The following is a 17,261-nucleotide window of genomic DNA, read 5'->3' on the forward strand; positions in this document are numbered from 1 at the left end:
TAAGTGGCTTTCTCCTGAGCCCATTTTAATGTGGAGAAACTCACTTGTAACAATTTTCTTGACGACGTATCGTATAGCGCTTCTAATCGTGCAGATCTGCTCAGACAGAGATTATCGAACAAAACTTTCAGTGCACTGTGAAAGTATCAAAATAAAAAGGCCTTGTTACGTCATGACACAAGCTCCTCATCTCAGGAGGGTAAATCATACCATTAGCATGGTTTATCATACTATCATACTAATTGGCAGGCTCAACTTCACAACAAAAGAAAAATCATCAGCTAGATTCACTCCGAACCAACCATCAGCTGCACAACACACAACATAAGCCTAACATGTTATTAGCTATGAGTTTAATCCCCAGATCTGTGCTTCTCACTCATTTAGGCCACAGATCTATTTTATCCAGTTTTCCTTTTTTCCCGTCATCATAAAACATGTGACATGTTGTCATGCACTTCACAAAAGAAGTTTGTTCTGACGTATTCAGAGTTGTGTATCTACACAGCAAATTCAAAAGTGTTAAATGTTTTGGTGTTAGTAGTCTTAGAGTTAATTTTACTCTAAGTAGAGTCACATTCTTTTAATGTAACTCTGAGGTGTAAAATGATAGTAGTTAAAATCGAGTGTTAAAAATGAGTGTTTCTATTTCAAATCTGGAGGTGTTACAATGGAAACATTAACTCTTGACCTCTTAACTCTGAACTCCTACAGGGGCTATGACACCAATAGAGTAAATTCACAGACTCCGCCCCCAGCACGGCTCCAATCGAAGCTGAAGTGAAGCCGTTTCAGAACATTTTGCTCTACATATTTGAGTTGTTTGCCATGCTTGGTAAGTCATGTTTTCAAAGATTGTTTCAATTATTGTTATTAGCTTTTACTTCTGTGGCTCTTTGGAGTTGAGACAAAGCTGTGTGAAAGGCATTAGCCATGTTGCTCGCTGATAGCATAATATTCTGTTTTAGCTAGCTGAAAGGTATTGTTTGCGGGCAAATACCACAGCCTTGAAAAAAAGCTTGCATGTGAATTTTCAGTCAAATTTCTTGGTCAAATACACCTAAAACAATGTCTAGAATGTGAAATGTTGATATAATGGTGCTAATTGAAGCCTGAAAACGATCTCCCATAAAAAACGAGCAAACAGCAGTAGCAGATGTCCCGAGTCCCGACTGAGTTCTACGTTAGCATTTAGATCCCTCCAGAGTTTTGTGCACACGGTTTAGGTAAAAATGAAAAAGGTTGAGGTTTTACATTTAGTTCAGTATTACCTGTTGTCTGTGTCCTTGTCTTTTGGGAAAATACTTTACACAAGTAATCGCTCAAAAAGGATTCCTTTTTTTTTTTTACTGTGCTGCAATTGATTTGTACCATTAATTAGTGTCAACTAATTTTTATTCAATCTCCACATAGGATATGCTTGTGAAGATGGAATATGGGGGAGAGCAGAAGTGCGTTGAAGTTCCACAAAGTGATGACTGAAGGACATGCATATTGTATTTTGTATTTATTGAAATAAGTGATGAGAATGCTGTTATTTGCATTTACCAGCTCACCTATGTCAGACCTTTTGATAAACGAAATTCTAATGAAAGTGAGAACATGTACACTGTTACATCTTTCAGAAAATGTTTTGAAATTGTGGTGCACAGTTCAGAATAAATGTTTTTCAAAAACCATTGCGTCTTTTTAGTAAATGTTTATTTCCAAAAGAAATTTCTAGAAGTTCAGAACAGTAAAATTCCCGCTTTTTAGAATTAATTAGAAGATAACTCTTACGTAGTTAAACTAAAATACTCTTTGAGAGTTAATATATAAACTCTTAACACCAAGTGTTAAATTATCAACTCCAGAGAGATTTGGTGTTTAACACTAAATCAGAGTTAACATACCAACTCTCCAAAAAGAGTTAAATTAACACTCTCTGGTGTGGACCCATATAGACACTTTAAAAGTGTTGAAATCAAATCTGACAGTGTTAATTTGGACATTCTGGATTTGCTGTGTAGGTACAGGATACACTCGCACATCAAAACAGGAAACTCAGTGTTTTAGAGTCTCCACTCTAACAAACTCCAACACACCTCATTCACTCGTGCTAAAATTCAATCACCTTTCCTTAATCTAAGAACAATCAACTAATTTGCATATCAGCTATTAACCCACTAAGATGACAGGACAACAGAAATGCATATTCAAAATGTTATCACAAAAATAGAATTTCCCTCATACAGTAAATTACTTGTGCTGCATCAAACAAGCAGAAAGCATCTCCCAATTTACTGTATCAACAACTAAATTTATTGTCTGATCACTGGTAGGTCAAACCAGAATCTTTTTTCCCACAAAAGTTAAACTGTTGTCCTGCAACCTAGAGAGTCAATTTTTTTCTATTATTGGATAAATTCAGCATTTGATAACAAGTGTCTGTAAAATTTACACTATTTTAACACTGATGAGAGATAACAAGCTAATTTTCATTACATGGGTGTTTGTGTTACTAGGCAGGTTTAATGCATGTCTGTGGAGCTGCATATCCAGCAGAACATGTTCTTAAAGCTGCCTTTCCTACACATTTCTCTGCTATTATTTAATCATTTTGTAACTAATGTGCTATGAGTCCATTGATCTTTGCATCACACTAAGTGATTTGGACAAGATAGTAAACAGACTCACATGCTTAAAATGTTGTCTAATCTTGATGAGTACTCTTGTATTTGGAGGTGTTAGTAGGGTCAATGCATGTTCTGCTTGTGTGTGTGTGATTTTGTATGTTTCTTTTTGCAGTGTTTCAGACTCCTTCACAATTTTCCCACTTAAGCAGTCAGTTTTGTTTTTCCCAGGTTTGCTAACCCAATTTTGATTTCCCACATTAAACACTTACTCTCACTGTTGTCCTCTCCCACTTCAACAGTCCAATAGCAGGCAGTTTTCTTTCAGCTTTGTCCTGTGTTTCACTGTCTCTTCTTGCCATTTTCTCCAAAAGTGGCAAATGTCAAACTCCAACAGTCTCCTCAGTTCTCCTCAAACGTTCTTTTCACATGCACAGTGAATTTGCAGCTTGTTGGGAACACAGTGCCATTCATCCAATCAGGCAGGATGATGGGTTTGCTCTTCTTCTCTGATGCTGTTTGTCCACACTGCTGCTGCTTGCTGGGAATCTTTGCCCAGGACTTTGCTGCTGTCTCTTTATCTGCCATGTTATTGCTCTTTGAAGCTGCATTCCTTGTCTTCAGGGAGGAGTGAGAGCTTGCTTGTGAGTTTAAGAGACACATGGTGCTGTAAATAAGTTAGCCAGAAACTTGGCCTGAATGTTTCTAATGATGTTAAACTATAACTTTCTTCCGACCGCTGCATGTGGAAAATTGATTCAGGTCTGCTTGTCACCTGAAAGTGACAAACTAAAACATGTTCATTATTATTATCACTGCTTAACCAACACACACAACTCTCTCTCTCTCTGTTTTTGTGTACTGTCCTTTCTTAAAAGCAGAAAATGAGATTGTAGTTGCTCTTGGCTGATCAACACAAAACCTTTTTCCTATGATTATTTTTCATCTACAGTGTAATTTTTGTCTCTTTTTTACTCTTTCTTTTTTTCTTTTTTTAATAGCTGGTGACCTGCAGAATCACCGTTCTCACAATCAGAGGCAATTACTTTTACACAGCGCACAAAAACACTGTGACGTCAGACACATTAACACTCACTTTTTTTTTCATCTGCGTAAATAAATCCTTTGGCCAATGGCATGTGCTATCGTGATCCATAAATATGATCACAAGTTTATTTAACTATTTTTTAACCCTCCAAAACAAATAAACAAAAACATGATGCTATGAACACTCTACACACATGAGTCAAGATGCAGGAAAACTGCTCACGGAAACTCTGCACACTCCAGTTATCACAGTTATCATAGTTCTATTTCCCTCTCTTTGAAGAGTTCTCAGCCAGCTCCTGATCTGATAATGTGTAGCTTGCTCATCAGCTCAGAAAAGACCAAAACGTAACCTCACACAGTGGTTGCGTGCTTTGCCCCACAGTGGCAAAGACTTGCACTTTCATATTCAATTCAGCTTCTCCGTCATGTAGTTTACAGCTATTTCATACAGGGTTCAGCATATTAGTTGTTATGATAGGTTTGCTCTATATCTCAGCAAAGTCTCATCCAGGATGACAGGTTTTCAAGCAGGTCAAGTGCCTCTATGCACTTAATTAGTTCAAATATTTACCTATTTTACTTCATATGTCATTGTACTGAATTTGAGCAACCCTAAGCTTAATGCAGATTACTTTCAACAATTATCTACCTCGCATCATAACTGACTGAGGTGCCTCTTCATATTAATATTATTTAATCATTAACACCAGTTTACAGGTTGTTATCCTTGCTATTATTAGTATGAATACATTAAAGATAAGTTGTAATTTAATTTTGCCGTTCGTTTATTTTTCATTATTCAGTCGGGTCTGTTTCCAACCCTTTGTAAACTACTTTAAACTACTTTGATCTCCATGTATAAACATTAATTTGTCCGGCGCCTGGACATTTTTCTCTAGCCACTGCTCGTCAGCAGTGAATTTGGTGGGCTGATTACCCATTATCACACAACTGCAGAGCCGTCTCTGGCACGAGACGCGGGGGTGGTTGCTGACACGCCCTTCTACTTCATACTACTCATGAAGCGGTGCCAGTTTTATGGGATGAAACCCAACCTTTCCCCTTTGTCACCAGTACTTGAGCTCCTTACAGTAAATAAAAAGACAGTAAAAATGGAAGTAGTTCAGCAACTTAATGTGCTGTCAAAACAATTAACTTACTTCCGACACACAGAAAACACAGACATTTATACACAGTCGCGCAGATCCTTACGGCGGATCACTCCTAAACCCTTAAGGCGGGTGAGACCTTTAACATGTTTTACTTTACAATCCTTTCGGCGGATTAGTCCTATGAACCCTTACAGTGGGTTAACCTTATTACACGTATTTTTAGAAATCCGTACAGTGGATTAGACTGTCAAACCCTTTCGGCGGGTGAAACCTATTTCCGTTTTACGCGAGTGTGATTGAGTGAATTCTTTACCTTTCCAAGATCTCTCCGTCTATGTTTGAGGTTTTTCACTGGATCCCAGCGTCGTGGACCACTGATAAGAACACCGGCCACTCCTTCCATGGAGGAGGGTGTCAAAAAACCTCGGTGCGGGTTCCCAATGACGACAGGATACAGCGTAGATCTCTGGTTTGGAGTCACAACAATCGAGTTGCTTTTTCCAACTCCGACTCGGAGGACCAAGAAATGTAAGGAGAAAAACCTCAGGAAAGCAAAGAATCACGGGCCCAGAGTTAATTCATGTACATGGACGATTGCCTGACACGTTCCGTCGACTACAGAAAGTGTAGGCAAAGCGCGCCAGGCATTCACTCAGAGTTTATTATATACTGTCCTCTCACGTAACACTCATGGGTGGAGTACAAGTTAGGAAAAAACAACTTCTTATCTGCTGCTTGCATACGAGGCTGCACAGGATGAAGCCTTGCAAGACAAAGAGGAACAAGTTGATTAACGATCTTGTAGTGGGTTAAAACAATAATGTGGGTGTTGTCTAAACTTGAGCAACTTCCTCATGTGATCACTTTGTTGCAGCTAAAGAAATGCTGACACGCTATGTACAGGCATTACTGTGCAATTCAAATAAAGCTAAACATAAAGGTAATAAGGTAAAATCTTTTCACAGTGTCTTTGCGTATATGTGTTTCCTGTTTTATTGTGAAGGTCTGCGTCTTATGTGAGTGTTTTCAGTTTGCCTCCCTAGTCTCGTCACGTTAATCACTCCCAGCTGTGTCCCCCACCTGTGTGTAATCTCCCTGTGTTCTCTGAGTGTTTTTAAGTCGTGTCTTCTGTCTTAGTCGTTGCTGGTTTGTCTGTGTTGTTTCCCCTCTGTCTCCCTGCGTCTCTCCGTATGTATTTCCCCGGACCTCCCTGCATCTTCGTTTCTGGTTTGGCCCGTCGGAGCCGTCTGCGGGGAGGAAACGCCGATCGCGCCGATCTTTTCCGTTTTTGGACTGTGTGACTGTTCATTCAGGGGCTGTGTTCTGTGCGGCAGATGATTATGTGAACAGCGTATCACCTGCCCCGCAGCCACTCTCAGCTCAGTTAGCTGCCCCACAGCCACTCTCAGCTTAGTTAGCTGCAGAGTTAGCTGCAGAGCTAACTGAGCTCCAGAGCCTCCAGTGTCACTTTCAGTTCAGTCTCCAGCGCCTCCAGTGTCACCTTCAGTTCAGTCTCCAGTGCCTCCAGTGTCACTTTCAGTTCAGTCTCCAGTGCCTCCAGTGTCACTTTCAGTTCAGGCTCCAGCGCCTCCAGTGTCGCCTGTAGTTCAGGCTCCAGCGCCTCCAGTGTCGCCTGTAGTTCAGGCTCCAGCGCCTCCAGTGTCGCCTGTAGTTCAGGCTCCAGTATCACCAGTTTCACTCATTCACTCCATGCAGGGAGAAAGACTTGTTTCTTCTCAAGGTGCTTTTCATGGTTTAGCCGCCATTGGCACAGTTTGCCGCTCCAGGGCTTCCCCAGAGGCTAGGTCTCAGTCCCCAGCTGATTCTGGACCCCTGAAGTTTAAGCAGCCACCTGAGAACTGCACCATGTCAGCGTTGCCTAGGCAGAGCCAGTGCTCAGTGCATTGCCAGTCGCCTTTGTGTCAGCTAGTGGCCTCCATGACTGCTGGCTTGGTGATGTCTTCTGCTGGAGGGTCCGTGGGACCGCTCCGGCCTTCGTCTCGTGTCTCCGCTGGAGGGTCCAAGGGGCCCGTCCGGCCTTCGTCTCCTGTCGTCGCTGGAGGGTCCAAGGGATCCGTCCAGTCTGCAGTGCCTCCGTCTCCGGCTTCCACGCCGCCGCCTTCGGCTTCCACGCCGCCGCCTTCAGCCTCATCTGGTCCAGCTTCAGAGCCTTCAGCCTCGTCTGGTCCAGCTTCAGAGCCTTCAGCCTCGCCTGCAGCAGCCTTCGTGCCGTCTTCCTCACCTGGCCCGGCTTCAGACTCATCGTCCTCGCCTGGCCCGGCTTCAGACTCGTCGTCCTCGCCTGGCCCGGCTTCAGACTCGTCGTCCCCACCAGCTGTGGCCTCGTCGTCCCCGCCAGCTGTGGCCTCATCATCCCCGCCAGCTGCGGCCTCATCATCCCCGCCAGCTGCGGCCTCATCATCCCCGCCAGCTGCGGCCTCATCATCCCCGCCAGCTGCGGCCTCTGGTTCTGCGTCGCCTGGCCCAGCCTCCGAGTCTTCATCCTCGTCTGGCCCAGCCTCCGAGGCTTCATCCTCGCCTGGCCCAGCCTCCATGTCTTCATCCTCGCCTGGCCCAGCCTCCATGTCTTCATCCTCATCTGGCCCAGCCTCCGAGTCTTCATCCTCGTCTGGCCCAGCCTCCGAGTCTTCATCCTCGTCTGGCCCAGCCTCCGAGTCTTCATCCTCGCCTGGCCCAGCCTCCGTGTCTTCATCCTCGCCTGGCCCAGCCTCCGTGTCTTCAGCGTCGCCTGGTCCTGCCTCCGTGTCTTCAGCGTCGCCTGGCCCAGCCTCCGTGTCTTCAGCGTCGCCTGGTCCTGCCTCCGTGTCTTCGCCTTCAGCGTTGCCTGGTCCTGCCTCGTTTGGGTCTGCAGCTAACCGGCCACTTTCTAGGCCACTGGCCAGGCGCCATCGCCGTTGTGGGTGGCCCCCAGACTCCCTTCACCTGAGTCGCCACCGTTGCCTTCCGCACGGTCGGCCCCCTGAACTGTGTCCACTTCGGCGCCGCTGCCTTCCGCGCGGCCGGCCTCCGGACCTCCGTCGCCTGGGTTGCCGCCGTTGCCGTCCGCACGGCTGGCCCCCGGACCAGTGCTGTCGTCATTGCCGTTGCCTTCCTTACGGTCGGCCTACCGAATTGTTTCCACGTCGCCGCCGTTGCCGTCCGCACGGTCGGCCCCCTGAACTGTTTGGACTCCTGTGCTGTCGGCCCCCTGGCCGGCCCCCTGAACTCTTCTGTTTTGGACTCTGTTTTTTGGGCTCCGGTGTATTTCTTTTGTTGTTGTTTTTTTTTTGGTGCTGGGCTCGTGTTTTGTTTTTTTGACTTTCTAATGCTCCTGTTTTGTTTTGCCTCGTGTGTCTTTGCGTGTATGTGTTTCCTGTTTTATTGTGAAGGTTTGCATCTTATGTGAGTGTTTTCAGTTTGCCTCCCTAGTCTCGTCACATTAATCACTCCCAGCTGTGTCCCCCACCTGTGTGTAATCTCCCTGTGTTCTCTGAGTGTTTTTAAGTCGTGTCTTCTGTCTTAGTCATTGCTGGTTCGTCTGTGTTGTTTCCCCTCGGTCTCCCTGCGTCTCTCCGTATGTATTTCCCCGGACCTCCCTGCATCTTCGTTTCTGGTTTGTTTTGTTAGTTTTACCCAGTTTAGGTTTTCCAGTTTCATGTTCACCCACCTTTGCTGTTTGTACCCACTCCTGTAAATAAATACTCACCTGCACCAGAGCTGCCGCCTTTTGGGTCCTTTCTACAACTCCACACGTCTGCCACTCGGACGTGACACACATATACTAATGTGCCACAAACAGGACTTTAATATCACCAACCATTCCCATTTTATTATGGTGTATCCATATAAATGGCCCACCCTGTAGAATGGGAGGGAGAGTCTTCTTCTTTTCAGCCCCTCTTCTGTAGAATGATCTTCCAGTTGTACTTATAGCCTCCAGTTGTACATATAGCCTCAAAGTACAAAGTTGTACTTTGAGGCTATATAAATAAAATAGAACTGAATTAAATTAAATTACTTTCTATGTGCTGTGCAGGGTCCAAAAACTAACTTCAAAGAATTAGTGCAATGGTATTAAATAAGTAACTACAGTGATGTGGCCGCTCTACATTAAGAGACTTTTGTACAGGCAAGTCTGTTTGAAATGCAGAAAATTCATTAACAGCGCCATCAAGTGGAAGAACAGTGAAAAGCAGCCAAGCAGCAGTTTCCAGTTAGTTTCTGTTTATTTCATAACTCTTCTGCATATATTATCAACAGTTTAACAAACAGGATTCTTTTAGTTAAAAACACGATGTAACATTGATGGGTGGAGGTCTAACATGTGAAACACTTAAACCACTTCTACACACAGAAACTTTTGGCTTATTCAGACCAGTTTGGCAGCGCTGTATTTGGGAGAGGTGTCAGTAAAGGTTCTCGATGGAGGGCAGCAGCTTCACACTCACACAGACGGAAACTAATTCCACTACTGCCAGTACAACACAACATCCCCAGGTTTGTACGACTGCTGGGCTAATGCAGTCAAAGTCATGCACTAAGAAAACTTTGCAGGTTTCCAACAAAAAGTCACTTTTTCAGACGTGTTGGAAAATGTCCAAAATGCTGCAAAATGTGCGAGCCACGAGCATCAGTTTGTGCCTCTGAGGGGTTTTACCACGAGTGCAGATAAAAAGCTTGCCATTCAAATTAAAAAAAAGAATCCTATAAATGTCTTTATGCTAACTCTAACTTAAACAAAAAGCAGATGAAACCATAAAGTCATTGTTACAAAACATCACCCAAACTGAAAGCTTTATGCTGGAAAATCTTTAAATTTAGTTTAGTTTAAGATTGATTCATGATTTTACAGACACTGGCATTTTCAGGTTAATGGGAAGTGGTGTGAAATATATGTTTCAGATGGCTTTGATTTGATTGTAATTTTTTAATCTCTGCATGAAACACATTAAAAAAGATACTCAAAGAAAACAGCTGAGATAAGTTGTTTAACCAAATATTGCGTTTTGCATATAAAACCGTGAATAAAAAGCATGATTATTTAATTTTCACAAAAATTGACAGTGGGCCTTATAATTCGGTGCGCCATATGTATGAATTCTGGTTGTGCTTACTGACCTTGAACTGATTTTATGTGTTGCGCGGCGCTCAAAAATTGGTCAAAAAAATGTTTTAGTATGACTTTGGTCAGCTACGAAGCCGCACCAGAGCATTATGGCTACTGTAGTCAGGAGCCTTGCAGAGTAATCTGGGTCCAAAACTCCATCTGCTTCAGGTCCCAAAGTCAAACGAGCACTGCGGCATCACTGAGATTTAAAAAAAACTGTCTAAATTCTCTCATCTTTAATAAAATGATCAGCGTTGCTGCTTTACCAGGCGTAACAATTAAGGCATCCATGATGACAGAATGTATTAAATTTAATGGAGTTAGAAGTTAGCAGTAAGTTAGCTCGCTAGTTTCCATCTAAACATGATATAGCATGTTCTGACTGAGAGATTTCTGAAACAAATTAAAACATACAGCTCTGCTATCACTTCCAACATAAATGAAGACAGAAATGTAAACAGCAGTGACTTTTGTAGGGTTACTGAAGTTGGGCTAGCTGATATATAATGATGTGCTACGTGATCGCTAGCGACACAGTTATGTTAGCATAACATAAAATCAGTGAGGCTGGAGGATGAATGCTAACTTTTTTCCACTCAATAAAAGTTAACATAAGGGTTCCTGATGATTTCGACAAATGCAGTCGCATGGCAGGATGCTGTAAACGGACCAAACATTAGTCAGGAGAACAACTGAGATAATCCATCGACAATACGAGATTAGTCATTAATATACTGAAACAACATGGGAATAGAGCAGCTGCAAAAGGATTCAGCATTAATGAATCAATGGTACGGAAGTTGAGGAAGCAAGAAGAATTAGTTGCATAAAGTTTGACTTATCTAACTGTTTTGTTTCGCTTAATGCGCCTTATAATTAGGGGTGGGTTTTCATAATCGATTTATCGATTAAAATCGATTCTGGCTTGGATAACGTAAAATCGATTCATTAAAATCCTGAATCGATTTTTTAATATAAATTTATTTTGCCCGAAATGCCAGAATCTCTGGTGAAATCTCACAAAATTTCAACAACCACCAAACAGCTAAGACAGTAAATGAGAGCAGGAACACGGATTCTGCACAAAGACGTAAACACACAGCGCAACCCGCGGATCAGAATCAGTTAGATGTCGCCTTTCTCACAGTCGGGGCTGAAAGCCGACAGCTCGCTGATTCTGATCTGTCGGCGGGTCCGCGCTTTGTGTTCACGCCCTTTATGCGCTGATTCTAAAGCTGTTAGTTTGATGTCTCTCCAAACAATATTGACCGAACCAGCAGCAAAAGAAGATCCAAACTACGCATCACATAAACATCGTCATGTATTCACTCTTACTTTTATTGTTTTGCTTCGACCACGATGCACAGCTCTCTCGCGTGCGCGTGCGCTCTCTCTCTCTCCCTCTCTCCCCCCCTCTCTCTCTCCCCCCCCCTCTCTCTGTACTGTTTTCTGCATTATTCGCTTGCTTGTTACGCACAAGTCTACCGTTGTTTACAGTGCTGTCGGCCGACGTTTTTTTTCTTCGTTTTATATACTTCTGAAAAGAAAACCTAATTTCTGCCGTTCAATACTGAACAAATTTAAACTTTTTAAAATTATGCAAAATGCAAAACGCTTAGCCATGTCTCTAATAAAACCGCTGTAACTTCAGAGGTAATGTTCATGTGTTGATTATTGGTTTTCTTTCGTTTTTGATGTACTGCAGAATATTTTTATAAAATCCCAGGCCAGGAAAATCACCTTCATGTTTTTCTGTGTTTTATCCTCAGCTACTTTGACACAAAGGCATCTGCTGTGATACCTTTGATAAAGTCTTGCGTGTGTCAGCTTCCTTTTTATAGATACAAAAATATGTAAATGTACTGATCTGAATTATAATATTTCTGACTGTCAAAATTTCCCAGATTCAAATTGAAGTGAATCGAATCGAATCGAATTAAATCGAATCGTGGATCGAATCGATTCGGGACCTTGTGAATCGGAATTGAATCGATTCTAGAAATCAGTGACGATACCCAGCCCTACTTATAATCCAGTGCACCTTATGGTCCGAAAAATATAGTAATAATTTTAGGAGCTAAAATAGTCTGAATTACTGTGAATAAAAGATTGATACAGCTTCATCTCTGGAAATCAGATCTCCCGGAGAAAAATCTCTGTGGTCCTAATAAAACAACATTATCAGATCCTAAATGGAAATAATGATGATTGCTGAAGGTAACGATTACTTATGATGTCAGCATAAAGCGAAATTTACAAAACTGGAGCAGGTATGTGCAAAAGTTACTAATAGGTGCCTATCAGTCCTCACGTGTACACCATCTGATTAAACCTATAGAGGACTGTCTGCACCACCTCTATCCGTCAACGCCTGTTTGGTGAATTAAAGCAGGAATATCATGTGACACAGGTAAGATTGTTCAGTTCGGCAGTCAGAGAATAGAAATTCCTTGAGAGGCACAAACTGAATCAAACTGAATAAGATAAATCGCTAACTGATTCTAATAATGAGCAGTGTGTATTTGTGTGTGAAAGAGGTATAAGGAGACTTAAGGGTAAGGTTGGACATCTCCGACATCTCCGATCTACACAGTACAGGGTTAGCAGCTTCAAGGGTTGATGGAGCACAGTTCACAGCTACAGAGAGCAGGGCAGAGACAATAAAACAGGAAGTACTGTAAAATCTCAAACAGGCCTGTTTTTCTCATGGTTTCTTCATCCTTGTTCACTCATGGTTATTGTTTATTTGTAAAAACTAAGGAATTCCTCTAGTGTTTCACAATAAAAGCAGACACATGTACCCAGATTTTGTGTCCTAGCTCATCTGAGTCAATAATGGCAAAAGTACAAAAATGTTAAAGATGGCTTTCACTTCCAGCCTTGGAGGCAACTTGTTTACCACAGAAAATCAAATTTACAGCTTCAACTCATATTTTCTAGCATTTGGACATAAAAATCAGAAAAGAAATAACAGTTTGGTCCAAATTAGTGTCCAAGTTACAGACAGGGCCACATTTAGCCCAGAGATCTGACTCCTCCAACTAAGAGATCGAAACCCACAACCTGGTGCCATAGCCTGGACTGTACCACCAGCTATGACTCCCATCTTTTATATACAATATGAAGATGTTTCTGAGTAATTTCAGGCTTTTATCTTCAATAGAAGATTAATAACCATCATCTTTCAAGCAATTATATTTTTATCCACTGGTGACAGGTTTCACTGGTACATGAAGTTATCTGCTGCATTGTCAGGCTGTAGTTTTCCTATATATTTTTTACTTTTTTCCACTTTCCACTTCTAAACATATTTATTATTCCACATCGTCTTTCTTGAATATTTGAAAGTCTACACCTTATTTTACCTTTAATTGAACCTGCTGAGTATAATGTTCAATCTCAAGACTGCTTTTTTCAAATGGAAATATTCTAGATTTCCACTGAAGTGTCAGCTTCAAATGTTTAGTTCAAATGGGTTCCCTGAGAGCCAGATCCAGCACACCTAAATAGGGCTCAATGGATAACCTTACAGAGTGCAAAAACGTGTGAAGAAGAGTGGTGTAAGTTTGGGACTTTTCATTGCACCAGTATGCAGCATGTTGCAAGTTGTCAAAAATGATTAATAATCATCATTCCTGATCCTCCTCAGTGGTGCAGCCTTCTAAGTTACAAAGGCATCACTCATGGCCCGCCACTGTAAGCCAAACTAAGGTGGTTAAACACAAGAACCTGCTGATGAGTTTCTTTGATTCATCACAGCAGTATTTTTTTGTGATGACATTTTACCAGTTTTATGTGGAAACACAGAGACACATTCCTTCTATTAAACATCTAAGGTGGTTCCTCAGTTTTATAAATGGATGCTTTATTAAATGTGAATATTTTCAGTATGTATTTAAACTTCTTCACACTAAAACAAAGAAACCTTCTGGGTCTTAAAAATGAAGACTGTAAGGAAGAACCTCAAACAAAGACGTCCTGTTGTACAGAAATCTGTTGAAACCAGCCCTTTAGCTCCTGTCACCTCTAGCCCGGTAAACAACTGCTCTCTGGTCAAGCATGAGCACGCTCAGCTGGAGGCTTCATATCAGGATTTCATATCTATCTTTTAGATTCAAACTATAAACCACTGTACAGCACATTTGTAAGGATTGATATACAACAAGCTAATCGAATCTTAGAGTTTATAAACCATATATCACATCTCTGCAGTATCTTCTTTCCAAAAGTGCTGAGTGAAAATCTGTGCTCATATTTTGATTATTCTCTCAGTCGGCTGTGGTGGTTGGCCAATGTTAGCTGACCTGTTCTGCCTGTGGAATGACTTATGGATCAAATCAAAGTTAAAGTGAGAAGAGGCACAAGTTCTTATTGTTATATGGGACAGAACACCTTTAAATCCAGTAACTCGAGATGGTGTTATAGATGTTTAAAATCGGATTTATTAAAGCTTTCCCAGTTAAGTTTCAAGTTTTCTGGCTCGTAGTCTTTACAGACAGAGCTTATTTTCTGTAAAACATTTAGTTATCTTTGAATCTTAGCTTACATTTATTACCACATAAAACTGGTAAAACAATAACCATGAGTGAACAAGGATGAGTAGCATTGGCTGAGAACTAAGGGAGACATAACTTTTGCCACTGTGGAACTCTCCACCTTTGACCTTGAGATCTGTGGACACTGTAGTCTCTTTAGTCTCTTTTAAAAAAACAACTAAGAAATAATCTTTGTGGTTTTTTTTAAACTTTTTTTGTCTTTTTTGTTGTAAATGCTCTGGCATTTCTTTATGAAGCACTTTGTGATCTCTGTCTTGAAAGGTGCTATATGAATAAAGTTTTACTTACTTAATTTTGAGGTTTTGGTTTTCAAAGATGGCTTTAAATGGTTTGTCTCACAAAATATAAGTCTAACTTCAAGCATCTTAAAAAGAAACTATTTACATAAGCTGAGTTGTTGTTATAAGTCACCTCAGTTATCACTGTTATCAGACAGAAGTGATCTTCACTAACACATTGACTCATGTCTGACTTCTTTCACAAAGTTTTTCAGCCTCTTCCAGACAAAATAGATGTGGATGCTTCTCACCCGGCATTGACAGCTGAGGTAAACAGTGGACTGACAAAGATAGGGGAAATAAATCTAGGGCTGATCTGGTCTGGAGTGACTTTGCTTTCTGGGTACACTCACTACAGATGAACAGCAACTAAAGCTTTGAGGTGTCTCAGGGATAAAAACATAAAATATTTAAGTGAAACCTTTTTTTTTAATTTTCTGATTTATTGCTAAGTGTTAATATTATTCAAACATGTTCAAAATAGTTTGGATATTATATAATATATTAGTTACAGTGTTTTAACTACAGCCATTATGTGATGTTTTAGATATCTCTTGGCTGATTAAAATTTGTTTGTCCTACAGTGGCCACCGTCGCTAGGTATGTACTTGAATTGCGAGACGCAAAAAAACAGAACTCAGTTGACTGCAGTCTGCAATCTGCTGACATCTGGTGGTGATATTTTACACTCTGGAACTTTAATGTTACAGAAAGCCTTTTTTAAATAAAATTAAATAGGTCAGAAAATGAAGATTTGCTTGATAAAATATTGAACTGGATGTCAATTTGTGCTGCCCTGTCACAGCTTCTGGCGATGGTCATTTACACGCAAAGTGTTGTTTTGGTGTGTGTGCTGTTATGTGAGGTATCTGACAAAATGACATTTTAGAATCCTTTAGGATGCCAGTTTAATACAACATCAACATTTCAGTCTTCAAAAAGCAGCAGGACCCTTGTTTTCCCGTTGTTCTGCAAATTCACTTGAAATCCAAAGATATTTCAGATTTATCACATTTATAAAGCATCCAAAGGAGACGAACACACTTAACTGAGATGTTTAGGGTGTGGACAGACAGTTTTATATGAATTACCAGCTCCAATCCTTTACTTAGTTGACTTGGCTGCCCTGTAGAGGTACTACGTCAGGACTCATTTACATAATTTTAAAAATAAATATATAATAGTAAATAATAAATATATAATCAATAAGCTGTCATGTAACCCTTGAAATCTGTAACTGCTGGTAAAGTTATTTCTTTTTCTCATTTTTTATAAAGCTCATAGAAAAATTACAGTTTGAATGGGTGGTTTTGTTGAGTATGCTTCCAAATAAAGGGTTATTCTAGAAAAAAAATTTGTATTTTAGACACTTAACTAATTGACTCCACATTTTTTAAACCACTAGATCCCTGTTTCATGGATTTGTTATCCAGCCATTATTCTGTGACATATTTGAAAGTTTACAGTACTTTATGTCCAATTTGTGAAGAAGACACTCATTCATGTCTCTCTCTACAGGCACACATAATCATGCCACTTAAAGTTGCTTGACTGATATGTAGGAGGAAGTACAAAATAACGGCAAGAAAAACAGGCCACACAAAGGTAGAGAGTACTAAATACTTTGGATTCAAGGCCCTGAAAAAAACAGGAAACAAACAGCTAAGATGAGCTGACACGTGAGAATGTGAGACCCTGAATGCATCTTGCTGTTAGGGACACTGGTTGTTTGAAATGCTTCGTCCATTGTTATCTGAGATAGGCTATGGCTTTGGCCCTGGTCACAGCAGGAAGGGGATGATTTAAGGAAAACTAAACACCCTTTTTACCAACAAGTGAAGGTCCCGTCTTTGTTTAAATTTGTTTTTTTGTTTGTATCCCCTCATCTCTCTTACACCGTTTTAGAAAAATAGAAATCAGGAAAACATCATTACAAAAATAAACCAAAAAGTTCATCCAAAATCTACATCCACATAACAGATTCACGTAAATATCGATGATATTGCACAGCAAGGGATTTCTTCCGATATGAAGTAAATCACTGACACAGTTGGTTGATTAAAAAAAGAACACGGTGGGATGTTAAAATGATTGAAACGTTGCATGTCGGGTTTTATTGTTTGTTTTTTTTCTTCAGAGAGACAGCAGCAGGATCCCAGGCCCTCCTTCATCAGGCAGATATGTCCTCTGAGTCCTGCTTGAAAAAAGAAAAAAAGTAAAAAAAAAAAAAAAAAAGAAAGAAAGGTTCAGAAGTATCACTGGTGAGTTTTGGTTGAAGGCACAGAGTTCTAAAAAGGGTGGATGATGCTGATTTTCAAAGCACAGCAGCAGGTTTTTAGTTGTTGGCGTTTCCTGATGGAGGGGATTCCTGTGGTCGGATCGACTCTCCTGATGGTTGGAGGGCAGGGCTTAAACTCTCTGTGGAGACATAAACAAGAATATGGGATGTGTTAGTGTGGGGAGAATAGAAAAACTAGAAAATATCCACAAAGCATATTCCACTAAAGATCCACAACTTTGATGCCAAAATAAACACTCTGCTGTGT

General features: G+C 41.0%; 1 protein-coding gene across 1 annotated transcript in view; it reads right to left on the reverse strand.

The window, feature by feature from the left end:
• Positions 1–8,981: 8,981 nt before the first annotated feature.
• Positions 8,982–17,261, reverse strand: part of LOC146499191 (potassium voltage-gated channel subfamily A member 5) — a 45,566-nt gene continuing 37,286 nt past the window's right edge. The window contains exons 2-3 of the mRNA XM_085137009.1: positions 14,473–17,133; positions 8,982–14,422 (exon numbers count right to left, since the gene is read on the reverse strand). The gene's annotated coding sequence lies outside the window, so the exon portion shown is untranslated. The remainder of the gene's footprint in view (positions 14,423–14,472; positions 17,134–17,261) is intronic.

The sequence above is a fragment of the Neolamprologus multifasciatus genome, chromosome 17, assembly GCF_963576455.1.
Source record: "Neolamprologus multifasciatus chromosome 17, fNeoMul1.2, whole genome shotgun sequence".
Lineage (NCBI taxonomy): Eukaryota > Metazoa > Chordata > Actinopteri > Cichliformes > Cichlidae > Neolamprologus > Neolamprologus multifasciatus.